Raw genomic sequence first — 12,451 nt, forward strand, 5'->3', positions numbered from 1 at the left:
GTGAATTTTTGACTTGCTACACAAAGCCTGTGATGAGCTGTAGAAAATGGTGATTTGGCTCACTAAGGAGAACACAACCACAGCAGAGAGCAGACCTAATGCAAAACTATGGGAGATAGGGCAAGAGGTTTGTTCTTGACAATACACTTATGATGTGCAGATAGACTCCACAGCTCATTAAAGCTGTAAAGTAGGTATGCTTTTATTCAGCACTGAGGTGCATGGGGATAGCTCCTCCAAAGCATGCACACCTCAGGGTTGTTCTCCCTTTACATTTACTCTCTTAAGGTATACATATGCATTAGGTTACTTGATATGCCTGTACATATTTATTATCTATCCCCACTTCGTATTATAATGAGCTAGAAGGTCCTTTGCTCCTGTGCAGTGCCCCCCCCCCCCGGCCATGGGCGAGGGTCTCAGGAGGAAGTAAATGAGTCTTCCTCTTGTGCGCAGGGGCTTCAAGATGAAGTAAGCAGTCTTCCTCACGGTGTACTTTTCACCTTTAGCACAGTTGGACGCCCCAGTAATCACACAATTAGCTGAAACCAGCTATATCTGTAGTTCTTTTGATTAACTAGTGAAGATTTAAGACAGTGTGACCTTCCTGCAAAATTTATTGGGGACTGGCAAACAAGGAGTATCCCAAGCTAGCAGATGTTTGGGAGGCTCTGTTTCTAAACTAATAAACTAACTGATAAGTTGAAGGATGGTGTGAAGCAATTCATGTTTATTAGAGTCACTAAATCCTGTTATCTCAACACAGACTTACAATACAGACATTGTTCTTTAAAGCTAAAGATACTTTCAAAGATTAGTGTGAAACAATTAACTCATGTTTAGTGGGGCCACCAACTTCCACAGTCTCACAACATAACTCTATGTTTTTTGGGCACTACCTTTTCTTATATCAAGCCCCTTGTGCATTAATTGGACCCCCTTCCTGTACTACTCCCCTGTACATTGGCTAAATCCCCCCTGTATCACATCAAAGCTCAGAGTAAAACTTGAGACTCCTGAATTTGTACAAACTGGAAACTGCTCCTTTGTGGTCAGCAAATATCTATGAGACCCATTAGCGAAGTGTTTCACCTCCCTCTGGTGCTAGTTCATGTGAAGGATATCAGCCTGCAGCTGCTAGCAGTTCACTTTGCTGAAATGCTGAAGACAGATGAAGTCCATCTAGCAGTTTCAGTTTTACGCTTTTCCCTGTTGATGTTATTATAGAATTTAAATACTTAACCAAGATTTCTTGTCCCTGTGCAGCAAGCTTTGATGATGTGATAAAATGCTATTTTTAATATGTATTTCTGAGGAATAAAAAAACCACAGAATCCCACACAATTCCAATGAACCCAAACCAAGCCCAAGAACTGAGGCAGTGCTGTTTTCCTACCTGTTGGTCTTTCTCTTTTCCTCTCTCTCCCTCAAAGATTTTGACCCAACTAGCCAACTTCAACTTATCTTTTAAGAGAGAGATGTGAAGGGTCCAAAGTTCCTACCAGCTGAGTGATGACTGAGGAGATCAGTGGCTTATTTAGTTGTTTGCCAGCAAATGAGCAAGTGCACATATATAGAATCAGAGAATGGTTTGGGTTGGAAGGGACCTTAAAGCTCATCCAGTTCCAACCCCCCTTCCATGGGCAGGGACACCTTCCACTAGACAAGGTTGCTCCAAGCCTTGTCCAAGCTGGCCTCGAACACTGCCAGGGATGGGGCAGCCACAGCTTCTCTGGGCAACCTGTGCCAGTGCCTCACCACCCTCACAGGGAAGAATGTCTTCCTGATATCTAATCTAACCTACCCTCTTTCAGTTTAAAGCCATTCCCCCTTGTCCTGTCACATGCATGGTGCAGCTGAGTAGCACTCTGGTGTCCATAATCAGCTGCTGCCAAGTTAGGGGGTGAAAAACTGAGCCAGCAGCATTGCAAGACGAGAGCTTAGAGAGCACAAGGTGTGTATGGGACAGGGGAAGATAAGGAGGGACAGAAAATGTTTTGTGTTAAAGGACACAAAAGCTATTGTTGTTTGATCTGCTGTCCATGGATTAGCTAGTTTCTGCAGAGTGCTGTCCCCATTACACACAGACAGTTCTGCTCTTCAGAAAGGTGTTTCTTCACTGTATGCTTTGCTCTTGCTCTGTTTATCTGCTGCACAAGTTGGAAGATGTGCAGGATGATATAAATAAAGTTCACCCTAAAGCGACAGGCATTGGACATCATTGTGAGTAATTTGATTCTCCTGTATTCTGGTCTTTGCTCCTGTGGGATGCCATGGGAGAAGATCAGCTTCGCTAGAATGGGAAGCAGGCTAAAACTGGAAGTTTCTGTGCTGGAGTTTTTGCTGCCATTTGCTTGAATTACAGGTTGTTGAAACAGCATGATTTGCTTAGTGGTTTAGCTATCTACAAATGCTCTTCACTTCATCTGCGCATTTTACCAAACTCCAGTGATGGCTTTAGTAAGCTCTAAAAGGCTGTTTGTGACTGATGTTCCTGATGCTCCTGACAACAAATGGGAAGCTTCTGTGAAATAGAAGTATCTTCTTCATGTGGTCTGTTAATTATTTGTACCAGCTTCACATGGAGAGCCAGTGCTTCTTGACTACCTAAATATCTTGTGTTTAGTGATAAATAACTTTCCTTATTTTAAACCTTCATGACATAGTGATCTTTCAAAAGATACACACGTGAGCTCTGCTTGTGCCCTACGAAAATGTACATTGCTATAGTTGCCATGCATCATCTCAGGAAGTTTTGCTGCCTGTGCTCTGTCTTAGTTCAGCATTGACTGCAGTACGCAAGCTAATTAAGTTAAAGGGGAAAATAGAGAATAAGTGGAAGAGGAGAGACAGCAATATGTATCAAGATCATATTTCCTCTTTCTCTCTCTGTAATTAAATTAAACTACTGATGTGTGTGGAGACTCATGGATTGCCTTCCCATAATGTGATTTTATTTTCACTCCCCAGCTTGTTTCTTCCTGCGTAAGGCTATTTTCTTTCTCAGTAGTTACTGGGAGATGTTATTTTCCAGGGAGGGATAATAGAGACTAATTAACCATTGGGCAACATGCACTCACATTATCAAGCAGAAGAGGGCACTAAATCAAAAGCAGCCCGATTACAAAAACCCAGAACAGAGGAAGGATCCCCTGTCCTCAAAACCTGCAGCTGAACAATACAGGAAGAAATGAATAATGTATGCTTTTTCAGTGGATAAAATTGGCTTGATTTTTTATTTTTTTCTTTTTTTTTAAAGTTTAATTGTGGTTTGGAGAAAGTCCAAATCATACAGATCCTTTTAATTCCACTGTTGTAGTAAGTGACTAATTTCCAATGCAAAGTATTTGGTGCTGAGGCTATTATAATATGAGAGGAGCCAAACCTTCAGTAACTGTGCAAGGCTTGATGGCTCTTGCAAATGAAAACATAATAAGGCTGGATGTGGATGTCTTTGTTTTCATTTAATTGATTAATGAAGTTCTATAAAATCAAAATCACTGAGCCTTGACCCTTTTAACTTATTAAAAATATCACATTTTTAATGTGATACATTAAAAGTGTGACACAAAAGGAAGTGACACAAAAGTATTCAGTCCTGGGTATGAACAAAGAGAGAAGGACTTTGAAGTGTTTGAAGTTGTTACTTTATGAGATAAACCTTAGTGGTTTGATTTCCACGCCCTGTCCGTTTGTTTTCAGCACGTCTCTTTGCAGAATCTTGTCTTCTATGCCAGTTCTGAGATTGTCACTTGGGCACTGTCCATATGAGAACATTTACTGATGGCAGAGCTCGGATGCTGCTAAGGGAAAAGTAGCTTCCAATGCTGAAATATTTTGCTATCAAAGATAAATCTACCTTTGAGGCAATTTTTTCAATTTTTCTTTAAAGCAAAACAGTTAAAATGAAACTAGATGGTCTCTGTAAGAAATTTCTTCTCACAAACCATGAGTTTCTAAAGGGTTTTCCTGTATCAGAAGGGTCCCCTGTGAGCATTCTGTTTTCTGCTGTGTCTAAATTAAGAAAATCAACATGTCATGTATATACCATCTATTTTTTTTTTGAGTGAAAATGAGGTAAAGTCCTCTTTCACACTTAACCCTAACTTTGATTCTTTCTTCTAAAATACTGCAATTGCTCTATCTTAAAGTATATCTAGCATACAGCAACAAAGTGCTACAGACTTTCCTCCTTTATATCTATGCAATTCCTCCTTTCTTAAAAGCAACACATATTTATTCAAGGGTAAAATCCTGCCTGAAATGGGCTTGTTTCAGCACTGCACCGCTCCCCTGCTTTAATTGCACAACTCCCACGTAATTAGCAGCCTTACAGCCCCTGAAATGCTGAGGATCAGAAGCTTCTCGTGCTTCCCTACTTTACAAGCAAAGCAGTGTTGTAGTTTTAAGGAAGGGAGGGAGTGTGTTTGGTGTTTTTCAGTGGAGGTTTTATTATATTTTATTCTAAGTTTCAGGACATTAATGGGGAACTATAAAGGAGACAGAATGAACTCAGAGATCAGGATTAGACGTGCAATTTAAAGGACTTCGCTGTATAACATAAGCTGTTTTAGTAGCTTAAAGCATGCAGAAAATCAAGGGGTATATAGGAAGTTTAAGCTTGAGTTAAGCTGACACTAGCCATGTGTTTTCACAGCACAGAAAATTTGCTTTTGTGGGCGATGAGGAGTTTGAAGTCTTGCCTTAAAGCAGTTAGATCTGGAATTCTTCACAGATGGAACCTTTATTTATCTGGTATTTATCCTTGGCAATAGAAACATGCAAATCCTCAGATCTATAGACCTCAAATTAGGTCTCATATCCCTGCAAAAATAACTCCAAAGGCTGGTGAGCCATGCTTGTACATGCCAAGTTAACCTGATCACCAGTCTGGGTGAGGTGTGCTCCTCCCTGCCCCGCAGGCAGGAATGGCTTCGGGAGATGGAATGCTTGCCCCTGCAAAGTGTGAGTACCGATTTGCTTACTAGGATCGATTGGTAGTTTGATCAGCACCTTGCAGTGACATGGATTTAAAATACTGGTGCTTTAAATACTTTCTTTTCCTATGAGTGTGTGGTAGTCACAGACATCATCTTCTATAAAAGCAAGAACATTCAAATGTTTGAGTTCTGCTAGTGAAGTGATTGCTTCTGGGACAAAGACATACAAGAATATATCCAGCCCAAACAGTCCACTGGGAATTTCCTTCCTTCTTGCCGAGATGGCTTCAGTAGTATGTAAAGCAGCAGCCAGTAATGTCCCTTGTAGCAGGCTGACAATGAATATCCTAGAATCCTAGCTGGTACACAGCTATATGCCTATCAATACGTCAACTGCCTGCTGTGGGTCAGAATAAAAAATAACTGTTTTGTAGTGGGGACACATATTGGTGTTGGTCTCGTCTGCTCTGATACTTGTATTCTTGAAACTTGTAGGGACTTTGAGATCTGTACCTTTTAATAAAATTGAGCTGTAATTGGCAAATAATGTTGAAGAGAAAGAATTTGCAGAGATGGATGGACACACAGGTAGCTAGGTCTCAATAAAGCTTGTTTACTTAGGGTAAAATATAGCTTAATTTGGTGATGTTGAAACACTGCACACCAAAAATGGGATGCTCCTCTATGATTCTATAAGCACAAAATAAAGTCTTTTAAAATTTCATGTAAAAAAGAAAAAAAGACATTTTTGTTTAGAAATTGCCAAGAGCTTTTACTATTGTTCTATCACTATATTTTTCACAGAGTAGTCCGTATGTTCTGCAAGTCTATCCTAGGAAGGAAAAAAAACACTAATTACACCTGTGGAGTTACTGCTACTTCATTAATAATGATTTACAGAATGGTCTGACTGACAGAAGGGTCATGTTATTTCTTCTAGGTCATCTCTTGGGCATTTCTTCTGGGTCATACTTCTGGCTTTGAGTCCATGTAACTCTCCCTTTTCATCTGAATAACCAAAGGTAGTAAGCTCTGCATATAGAATTAGATAGGCTACAATCTTCTGGGGACCAACGTTTAAAAAGCAATGTGGACCACAGCTTTCTATATGCAAAAGGAGCAGGGAAGCATCTGTTGAACTGCTGACCCCATGCGATCACACAGCAGTATCCCAACAACAGCAGTTTTGAATTGACTGCAGGTCTACACTGTGATCAGGTGAAAAGGGCTGCTATTATCTTCATTTTTCAATAGCTGCATCATTTATAACTTCAGAAACTATTCAGGTGGAAAGTGAAATGTAGCAGAGATGTGCTTTTGCACACTGATGAAGGTGAAGTGTGTTTGTGTGTGACTGTACCTGCTGCTCAGTGCCGAGGGCTCCTGCTAAAAAGAATGTCAGACTTTCAGAGTGTACAGGCACAAGGGGGCCCAAATCAGTTTGGACAGAAAACCTTCAGTCTTAAGACTTCCTTCCGAGCAAGTGGATTTGCAATGTTGAAAGTCTCCTTGGCAATCTGGTGTGGGGTTGTTTTTCTTTGTCTATAATTAACATGAAATGCCTCCTATTCAGCTAAGGCTCTTCTGTATATTTCTGTGAAAGGCAAAGAAGGGTATAATGGTTAAATCCCAGCATTTGTAAAGATCAATTCTGACCTAAACCTCTCAGATTGGGTAAGATCAAGATAGCCTCAGTATGTGCTCAGTTTTTGATCGGACTCTGACAGTGTACTCCATATTGACAAGGAAGTAACGGATGCTGTATTACGAATTTGGCTAATTTCAAAACTGATGTGCTCCAGCAGAGATGGATGATTCAAGAAAACTTGACACTGATGCTCCAGTGCTGCTCCTACAAGTCACTGGCTGACTCAGTCTTGTATGCCTGGGGCTCTACAGCTGCTCAAATGCACCAACAGCTCATTCTCCTACCTACCAAAATCAAGTGCTAGGAACTAATTACACCTCTAGGGCTGGCTATAGTCATTGGGAGGGATTTTTGAAAGCAGACACCTGTTTGCCCCTTTCCAAAGCTGAGCCGAGGGTTACCAAGACCCTGTCTGCTGTGGGATTTCCCTCCCGTCTTTGCTTTTTACATCCTGTACATCAACTTGTTTATCAATGACCTGGAAGAAGGGCTGGCGTGTACCCTCAGCAAGCATGCTGGTCACACAAAGCTGGGGGAAATTACTGATACACATTATGGCCATTCAGACAGACCTTGATAGGCTGGAGAACTGGGCAGAGAGAAACCTCATGAGGTTCAACAAATGTAAGTCTAGGGTCCTGTACCTGGGGAGGAAGAACCCCAAGTACTAGCACAGGCTGGGGCTGACCTACAAGAGAGCGGCTCAGCTGAGAAGGACCTAGGCATACTGGTGGATAATAAATTGATTATGAGCCATCAGTGTCAGGAGGGAAAAGAGTATCCTGGAGTGCAACAGCAGGAGTGTGGCCAAAAGGTTGACAGAGGTGATCCCCTCCTGCTCAACCCTGGTGAGGCTGCATCTGGAATGCTGTGTACTCAGTACAAGAAGGAGATACTGGAAAGGGTCCAGCAGAGGGCCACAGGGATGATCAGGGATCTTATGTAGAGAGGCTGCAGGAGCTGGGCCTGTTTAGCCTATAGAGAAGAGCAGGCTGAGAAAGGATCTCATTAACACGTAAACGTCTCAAAGGTGGGTGTCAGGAGGATGGTGCAGAAACTCTCTTCAGTGGTGCCCAGCAATAGGATGAGGTGCAACAACCATCAACTAAAACACAAGAAGTTTCATCTCAACATAAGGAAAAACTTCCTTAAGCTGAGGGTGGCAGAGCACTGGAAGAGGCTGCCCAGGGGGGTAGTGGAATCTCCTTTTCTGGAGACATTCATAACGTGCCGAGATGTGTGCCTGTGCAACCTGCTTTAGGTGGCCCTACCTGGATGCTCTCCAGAGGTCTCTTCCAACCCTATCGACTGTGTCTCCCGTCACCTCCGAACCCGAAGGGCCGACCCACCGCTGGCGCCATGCGGCCGTGAGGTAAACACCGCGGCCACCCCAACGGCCGCTCCCTCAGGCGAGCCTCGCGCCCTCAACAGCGCAGCGCCCCCGCGGGCCCCTGCGCAGGCGCGCAGAGGCCGCGCATGCCCGCAGCGCCCCCGCGCGCCGAGCGGCGCGAGCATGTGCAGAGGCGGCGGCTCGGCTCGGCTGGGCTCCGCGCGGGGGGGGGGGCTGGGGCCGGGCAGGTTGCGCCGCTGCGCCCGCCCCTCCAGCAGCGGGGTGGCCCCGGCCCCGGCTCCGGCTCTGCCCCTGCTCGGCGGCGCCCACCGCCGCCTGCTCCCGGACCGGACCGGCGACGAACGCGGCCTCCGGGCGCACGGGCACGGTAAGGGTGCGGCACCGGCTCCTGCCTCCGCGGCGGGCGGGACGGGCGCTGACAGGCGGCCCTGGGAGGGAGAGAGCGAGCGAGCGAGGAAGGGAGGCAAAGAGGGGGCGAGCGGCCGGCCGGCCCGGGAGGGGGCCGTGGCATCGGCTTGTCCCGTTTCGAGGGCTGCCGCCGAGGGGCGTCGGACGGGCTCGGGGTGGCGGGGTCGGGGCTTGCTCCGGCGGCACCTCCCCTCCTCCCCTGCCCCAGCTGCACTTTCGGTTTCGCGTGGGGCGCGGCGGAACGGCCGTGGGGCCGCGGCCGCCCCTCATCCCCTGTCCCCCGGCCGGCCCGCGGGTGTCCGCGCCCTGCCCCGCCGGCTGAAGGGGCGCTGGGGGCGGCGGGGGGTTCCCGGCGGCTGTCAGTGTAAACAGAGCCCTGAGGCGGCTGCGGCCTGCCGCGCCGGGCCACGCTGCCCCGGCCGTGGCGAGAGAGGGAGCGGGGCGGCGGCCGGGGCAGCGCGGCGGGGGCAGCGCCTTGTTTACACAGGGCGTCGGGAGAACATGGCAGCGCGGGCGTGCTGGCCGGCCGCTGTCATGCGTGCTGGCGGCGGGGGAGCCCAGCCGGGCCTGCCGCCTCCCTCCCGGCCACCACACACCCCGCGGCCGCTGCTCCGGCTGCGTCTTGACCAAAGAGCTCAAGTCTGGTGTATTCCTGACTGCACCTCGCCGCGGCTGTAAAACGTGGGACCGGTCAGCGCTGCTGTTCGTGCTTATCTGTTGCCTTTTGGGATGTGTTCTCTCGCAGGGTTGGATTTTTTTCTCACTTAAATAATTCAGTTCCTCGTTCTGCGTGTTCCCCTTATGGCTAGTCACTGTCATGGTCCTTTTGAACCACTTAACTTCTCCAGCAAAGGCGGCTGAACCTTCCCGGCTGCCAGCTTAAAACCAGTTAGTTTGTGAGGAGGGTTCTCCATCCGCTGTGCACGACCTCTTGTCGTGCTATGAGGTTGTCTGTCTTCTGAGTGCTGATAATTATCACTTCTTTTACAACTTAATCATAAAGCTTTTTGTCACTTTCTGATTAGTGCATGCATGCATCGAACTTTGAGAGCTTGCTAGTTAGTCAGGACACGTAGCGTGGAGTGCAGGGATATAGGGGTATAAGCATTAGAGAATTCTTGAGACTGTAAAAAGAGTGCTCTAACAATAAAATTACAAAGCAGTTCAGGTATTTCTGTGGCCTAAAAGCCATGGAAATAGCATGTTTGTGTGTTTTGTGCTATAACTTTGAAATTATGCAGAAGCGTGGACATTGATTTGGGGAAAGCTGAAAGAGCATAGAGAAATGTCTGTTAAAAAGGGTATGTTGAAAAGCCTATGTCATTGTTTGAGAGGCGATGTCATGAAGCCATCTATTGTACTGAGTACTGCAGGGGAGATCTGGGTCAGTGACTGCTACCACAGAACTGAACTTTATTTCAAGGATATTAAAGAAATTACATGTAAGTCTACAAAATGGTATGTAATGGGTGTGATCTAGGATCCTCTTCCTCCCTTTCCCCTCATGCAGTCTCTGGCAGTGGACAGGATCAGCTGCTCTAGCAAGGGTTTCAGGAGCAGGATGGTTATTTTTTGTAGTCCCTTCAGTGACATACTCTTTTCAGCTTTCAGATTTCAGTAATACCTGGTTCAGAAGGTCCCTAAGCTTCAGATTCTATGTGCATCTTTGTGCTTAATAGCTGTGTAAGTCCTTCAGGGGCTTTGCTTCCATAAAGCTATCTACCTTAAAACTTACTCTTTTGCCATCTAGAATATCCTATGAAAATTAATTACATAGCGTCTGTGTGCTGCTTCCTTTTATCTGCATGTGTGTGCTGTGATTTTTTGGTTTTGTTTTTTATTTAAACATGCGTCCTCACCATTTAATTTCGTCCTCTCTGCTCTTTTATTATGTAAAACGATGAATAATTGCTCCCGACTCTGGTTTGTGGGGGAGTGGAAATGGATGTTAAGGACCAACAACCAAGCCGATGGAAAGAAATGCTGGCATAGAGTGAGGGTACAAAGTGTGTGAGTCCTGTCAGAAGGAAGAGAAGGTTTGAAGTATCTTTAAATAGAGAGCAGTGGGAAGAGAGCCTGCTAATAGGATGAAATACAGGAAGGTCCAGGAGAAGTCTGCTGGAGCCACAAAGCTTTGTGCAGAACGTTAATAGTTTTTAAGTGATTATAAGCTTATGTTTTGGGGCTCATCAGCTTTAGCTGTTGAGGTTTCCAAGCAAATTGGATGGGCAGATTATCAAATTAAATATGTAAGGAATGAGTTCCTCAAGGTTCTTACTGGATTTGGTACATCATTCATTTGATCCAATGTAATAATTTATGTGTGTTCAGCAATAAAGCTATTGCCTTGTTGTATGGGAAGTTCTGAAGTATGATGTGCTCAGAACTACTTGCTTTGATGATTCATTTTCATCTCCTTTGCTGTAACTTCTAGAGATTTATGTAATGTATAAAGTGCTGTAAATTGTATGGATTGTTTCCATGACCTTGTGAATGCAAAGATGTGCTTTGTATCATCCTTTTGAGTATAACCCCCAGTGCTTTAGCTATTTACAAGTTGTTGGGTTTTTTTATTATTTTTTTTTTACTCTGTTGGCTATTTGGTAACTATTTTTCCCCCAGGTTTTAGACTTTTCTGAGTTTCAAAAAAAAAAAGTTAATTCACCATTTCTTCTGCACATGCCTGTGTGAAAAAATTAGCTGAAGACATAAAAATATCTAGGAAAATACATAAAAAAGACCTTTGACACAGTTTTTCACAGTGTGCGCCATGGTTTATGTGTATCAGAGTGATAGTGACATTTACTTGTGTATTTGAGGTGCTGCCTAGGAAAGACCACCTTTGTACCCATAGGAAGCCTTGTCACAGCTAGCAGGATCCCATATTTTTGTATAACTAATTTCATTTTCCAGCTGACTTCTTTAACTTTTTTTTTTAAAGGAAGGCCTTTATGGAAGAAAAATTGTGTGAGATGCTGCTGCTGGCTGCAATCCTGCCCTTGCGGTTGCCTCTGTGTAGGTATCCGCATAAATCTCTTCTCAGGATTTGGGATGCCAGAGGAATAAAAGGGGGACATTGTTCCAAGTACTCTTATGTTCCTTCTGAGTGCTGCGGGAACAGCTGCCTCTAGTCACTGCTGCCCAGGCTTCTGCATGTTTGTCTTGTTTTCCTCTGCGTGTACCAGTTGTGTGCATCTTTTTTCTTCAAGCATTGGTTTATTTTCTTTTTGTTTGCTTGTTTTCTAATTTAAATAAAAGCATACTAAAACTGTTTGCAGATTTCTATTTAGAGTTTTGTTTCAAAGCCGGTCTTGAATAGCTTCACTCTGAGCCTGGCCCAGTAGAATTGACATTCTGCCATCCTTTCCATGCTGTTTTTTCAATTATTATTATTTTTAATTCTGTTGAGTTGCATGTTTGCCTTTCTGTTAACTCGACACGTGGCTGTGCACTGGGGGATTGACTTAAGATTCTGGTTTTTGTGGGACTACTACTAATTTGTCACAGTTGTGATTAGCAGTGTTTTAAGCTTCTCTGGTAGCTGCTGAAAACATGAGAATAGCGTGGATCTCTTGTAGGCAGACACTCAGATACGTAATGTAGGCTGTGCAAATGCGCTATTGAATATGTGAGTAAACTGGTATTTTGCAGTCTTTATGACAAGAGCTCTGTGGCCTCTGAACATGTACATGCTGTAATCGATGGTCTTGATCAGGGAAAATGATTAAAATTGTTGGTCTTTGTTATGTCTTTTGTAGTGGTAAACAGAAACCTCTTGCTGTTGAGGTGAAGAATGTGGCTTCAAGACTCACATCTTTGGCTTTGCTCTTTTTTTTTTGAGGGTGGGAGCACCTGCACTTATTTATTTTTCCTATGACGTATGTATAAAAATAAAGGATGATGCAACAAAGCTGACGTCCCTGTTGTAAGGGGTGTTCCAAAAGTTTCAGAATTAGTTTCTCTCTGCTTTTCCGTGAATGGATGTCAGTTCTGTAACAAAATGGTTTGGTCATGTCTTTTGGAAACGTCAGATTTATTCTTCTTCCTCTCTGATGTCATCCCATATTTTGCTTTGTTGCGAGCACCTGTCCAGGAATTCAATTT

General features: G+C 44.5%; 1 protein-coding gene across 2 annotated transcripts in view; it reads left to right on the plus strand.

Moving 5' to 3' along the window:
• Nucleotides 1-8,166: 8,166 nt before the first annotated feature.
• ELF2 (E74 like ETS transcription factor 2) overlaps nt 8,167-12,451 on the plus strand; it is a 36,433-nt gene continuing 32,148 nt past the window's right edge. Inside the window, exon 1 of one of the 2 annotated variants that reach the window (XM_034064966.1) lies at nt 8,167-8,306. The gene's annotated coding sequence lies outside the window, so the exon portion shown is untranslated. Of the gene's footprint in view, nt 8,307-11,345; nt 11,363-12,451 lie in introns of those variants that run through there. The other variant, XM_005142372.4, reaches the window with a different exon arrangement.

This window comes from Melopsittacus undulatus, chromosome 7, assembly GCF_012275295.1.
Source record: "Melopsittacus undulatus isolate bMelUnd1 chromosome 7, bMelUnd1.mat.Z, whole genome shotgun sequence".
NCBI lineage: Eukaryota > Metazoa > Chordata > Aves > Psittaciformes > Psittaculidae > Melopsittacus > Melopsittacus undulatus.